Below are 5000 nucleotides of genomic sequence, written 5' to 3' on the forward strand. Positions count from 1 at the left end.
GAAATCTCCTGAGAGAATGTGTGTTTGTCTTTGTGTTTGGGTGTGTATGTGCTTATGTGTCGTGCTTATGTGTCTTACTTATGTGTTTTGCTTGGTGTAAAACTGAATGTGTGAATAGCTCCAGTGAGAGTGTGTTGAAGATATTGCCGTTTTCTGTGTGTACAGTTGCTTAGAGTGGAACCCTCCCCCCAAATACACATACACACACACACACACACACACACACACACACACACACACACACACACACACACACACACACACACACACACAGAGAGAGAGTTGCCCTTTCACCCCATGCATCAACACTCAAAGAGAGACTCACACACTCACACACACACACACACATATGCATATGTGATCATATCATATCATAGGCCGTATGTGCTTGTGGAATACATTAGAATTTCAATCAACCGAGAAACCTCACAGTCACATTTCTTCTTCCTTCTCTACCTCCCTAGCCCTTTGTTAGCCATCCCCATTTTTACCCTAATTCTACCCCATTTCTATCCCATTTTTATCCCGTTTCTACCCCATTTCTACCCCGTTTCGTACATACTGCACATGATTATATTATACACTGAAAGGGTAAAGAAATGGGACATGCTAGCAAAGGACTACATGTACTGTATGCCCCAACACCTGGCATGCACAGTATATAATCTAGTACTATTTCCATACATGCATGCTTCTACACATAACATGCACACACACACACACACACACACACACACACACACACACACACACACTCACACACACACACCTACACAAACACACACACACACACACACACACACACACACACACACACACACACACACACACACATATACATTATAAAGCACTATGTCCCTCCTTCTCTGACACACTGTTCACTCTTCATCTCATTTCTTTTATTTCATTCTGTCTTCATCTTTTTCTTTTTAACACACACACCCACATTCTTTTCTAAGCGCACTCTCACACAGCTCTGTTTGAGCGGTTAAGTGTATTGAGGTGTTCTGTCTTCTGAAATGCATTTGGGATGTCTATACACAAGTGACCGTGTGAACACGTGCGCCTGGTTGCTAGCATGTGTGTGTGTGCGTGAGAGAGAGTGAGAATGTGTGTGTGAGAGAGACACAGAGAGATGAAAGGTAGTGGTCCCACTGCTGTGTAGTCACAGCTGCAGGAGCAGTCAACGCAATGCTCTGACACATGATTGCACTGTGTGTGTGTGTGTGTGTGTGTGTGTGTGTAGAGGTGTGTGTGTGTGTGTGTGTGTGTGTGTGTGTGTGTGTGCGTTCGTAGTCTTTGAATTTGAGTTTCAGTTCAGTTCACTTGTGCATCCATGTACTGTACATGAGTGCGAATATATGTTCCGTGCTTTATTCCTACACTCATGCTTGCATGCTTGTCTATGTGCATCTGAGTGTGTGTGTGTGTGTGTGTGTGTGCGTGTTTGCATGAGTGTGTGTGTGTGTGTGCGTGTGTGTGCGTGTGCGTGTGCGTGTGCGTGTGCGTGTGCGTGTGTGTGTGTGTGTGCGTGTGTGTGTGTGTGTGTGTGTGTGTGTGTGTGTGTGTGTGTGTGTGTGTGTGTGTGACGATTTGAAGTGAATGAACTGCTGTCAGCATAACCCCCGGGCTCTTTAGTCTTCTCCATATCCCTTAATGACACACCACCTGTCAATCAAACTCCCTCTCCATTACCACAGATAACTGCTCACCAAAGACTGGACACTTAGAGCGCAGACCCACCACAGCATGCAGACGCACAGCTCCAGAGTGTACTCTACTGAAGGCTTCATAGGAAAGACTGCAGAGTCATCAAAGCCTGAGCACAACAGACTACTCCCGACTAAGCACTCCTGCCACACTCACACTACACACTCCACAGTGGCTACACACACTGCATCTCAATCACACTCATGCTACACACTCCACAGTGGCTACACACACTGCATCTCAATCACACTCACGCTACACACTCCACAGTGGCTACACACACTGCATCTCAATCACACTCACACTACACACTCCACAGTGGCTACACACACTGCATCTCAATCACACTCACACTACACACTCCACAGTGGCTACACACACTGCATCTCAATCACAATCACACTCCTCCAGCATGGCGGCAATACTGTGTGTCCAGCCTGCTCATGGGAAGGCCTGATCATGCCCCACTGATTAGGGGTGTAGTGGTGAAATTAGAGGTGGGTAAAACCATGAATGGGTGTGTGTGTGTGTGTGTGTGTGTGTGTGTGTGTGTGTGTGTGTGTGTTTGTGTGTGTGGGTGTGTGTGTGTGTGCAGGGATGTAGTGGTAAAATTAGAGGTGGGTAAACCATACATGTATGTGTGTGTGTGTGTGTGTGTGTGTGGGTAAACCATGAATTTGAACCATGAAGGTGGACTCCGCCATGCACAGATTTTTTAAAAAAGGCATTCAGAACATGTTTGATGATGGTGGAGGTTATTATCCATTGTTTATAACAATACCAGTGTATTAAATGGTTCCCAGAGAGTTGATGAGTGTACATATTGTAAATTGCGGATAACAAAGTGTGATTTTTGAATGCTAAAAGTTGCAATTGGTGAATAAACTCTTTTGAGAGGTGGATAAACTCTATTTCTGAAATCCAGAGGTGGATAAACTGCGTTTGCTTGCGTTTAGCCTCGACTACAACACTGCTCCTGATTCTATGTTTATGTGTCAGGGGACTGGAATAACCTCGGGCTGAATCGGAGAGCTCTAGCATCACTGCTAATTCAGACTGATTCCGACTTCCCCTTGTGATTCCACTCTATTTTGAGCGTAGCGACTTTGTGCTTGATAATTCATTTGCACGGGCTCATTCTTACATAAGTCGGGGAGTGGCAGTGCACACGCCAATGGGAGCCTACACACACACACACACACACACACACACACACACACACACACACACACACACACACACACACACACACACACACACACACACACACACACACACACACACACACACACACACACTGTGCTGTACTGTACATCTGCACTTTACAAGCACATGCCAAATGAAAAATGTAAATGACACTCCATTCTGTCAATATGGTACTTGCAGTTAGCGTTAGATTAGGCTGAATTTACATTATTACATAGAGTACATGAGTGTCCATGAGTGTAAGACTGCCATAGCATAACAAGAAGGATTAAAGAGGGAATGACATTGATGTGACATTAGAGTGACTTTGTAAATGAGGCACATTGTATTAAAGCTTACATTGCTCCACTCAGATGAGTCAGATTATAAATAAGTGTAATGAAAGTAAAGTGTTGCCCCCAGTAAGAACCCCACAAAAAAACTATTTCTGCAATCCCAAGTGAGAGCCACGTTACCTAGAGCCCTCTAGAGGAACAGCAGTAAAATAAAATAATATAAATAATACAATAAGATGAACGGATGAATGAAAACTCACACAGTAGTCTGAGTGTCTTTGTCTTGCGTGCCACTGCATTGTGTTCCTGCCACTGCATTAATACTCTAACCTGATCATGTCAACAGAAGCTCTGCACCCTTCCGTGGCTCAAGGTCAGGCCAATAAACACACCCCTGCCCCTCAGTGGATCAGTGGGGTCTTATCCTCTCCAGCCCATGGACAGGGTGGCTCTTGGCTGCTATTGGGCAGAGGTACCAGCAGATACCAACCCATAGGACAGTTCCTGGTGCTGATTGTTCAGATACAAAAGCCGTTCCTGGTCATTGCTGACTGACTGAAAGAAATAGTTCCTGCGCATCAGCTGATAACAGGAAAGAATGGTCCAGGCCTCCAAATGCCCTCCAGAGATATGGGCCTCAATGCTTATTCACTAAAAGAGCAGTTCTAAGCTTTTTACTGCTCAACAGAATGAGCAATTCTAAGGTCCTACTAGTCGACAGAAAGAACAGTTCTTAGGCCTTAATAAAACAAAGCAGATAGAGAGAGACGTGTAAACGCTTCACTGGTAGAGAGAGGGAGCCGTGTAAATGCTTCACTAGTAGAGAGAGAGAGCCGTGTAAATGCTTCACTAGTAGAGAGAGAGAGCCGTGTAAATGCTTCACTAGTAGAGAGAGAGAGCCGTGTAAATGCTTCACTAGTAGAGAGAGTCGTGTAAACGCTTCACTAGTAGAGAGAGTCGTGTAAACGCTTCACTAGTAGAGAGAGTCGTGTAAACGCTTCACTAGTAGAGAGAGTCGTGTAAACGCTTCACTGGTAGAGAGAGTCGTGTAAACGCTTCACTGGTAGAGAGAGTCGTGTAACCGCTTCACTGGTAGAGAGAGCCGTGTAAATGCTTCACTGGTAGAGAGAGTCGTGTAAATGCTTCACTAGTCGATAGAGGGAGCCGTGTAAACACTTCACTAGTAGAGAGAGAGAGACGTGTAAATGCTTCACTAGTAGAGAGAGCTGTGTAAATGCTTCACTGGTAGAGAGAGCCGTGTAAATGCTTCACTAGTCGATAGAGGGAGCCGTGTAAACGCTTCACTAGTAGAGAGAGAGAGACGTGTAAATGCTTCATTAGTAGAGAGAGCTGTGTAAATGCTTCACTGGTAGAGAGAGCCGTGTAAACGCTTCACTAGTCGATAGAGGGAGCCGTGTAAACGCTTCACTAGTAGAGAGAGAGAGCCGTGTAAATGCTTCACTAGTAGAGAGAGCCGTGTAAATGCTTCACTAGTCGATAGAGGGAGCCGTGTAAACGCTTCACTAGTAGAGAGAGGGAGCCGTGTAAATGCTTCACTAGTAGAGAGAGCCGTGTAAACGCTTCACTAGTCGATAGAGGGAGCCGTGTAAACGCTTCACTAGTAGAGAGAGGGAGCCGTGTAAATGCTTCACTAGTAGAGAGAGCCGTGTAAATGCTTCACTAGTCGATAGAGGGAGCCGTGTAAACGCTTCACTAGTAGAGAGAGAGAGCCGTGTAAATGCTTCACTAGTAGAGAGAGCCGTGTAAATGCTTCACTAGTCGATAGAGGGAGTCGTGTAAATGCTTCAC

This window comes from Sardina pilchardus, chromosome 11 (assembly GCF_963854185.1).
Source record: "Sardina pilchardus chromosome 11, fSarPil1.1, whole genome shotgun sequence".
Taxonomy (NCBI): Eukaryota; Metazoa; Chordata; class Actinopteri; order Clupeiformes; family Clupeidae; genus Sardina; species Sardina pilchardus.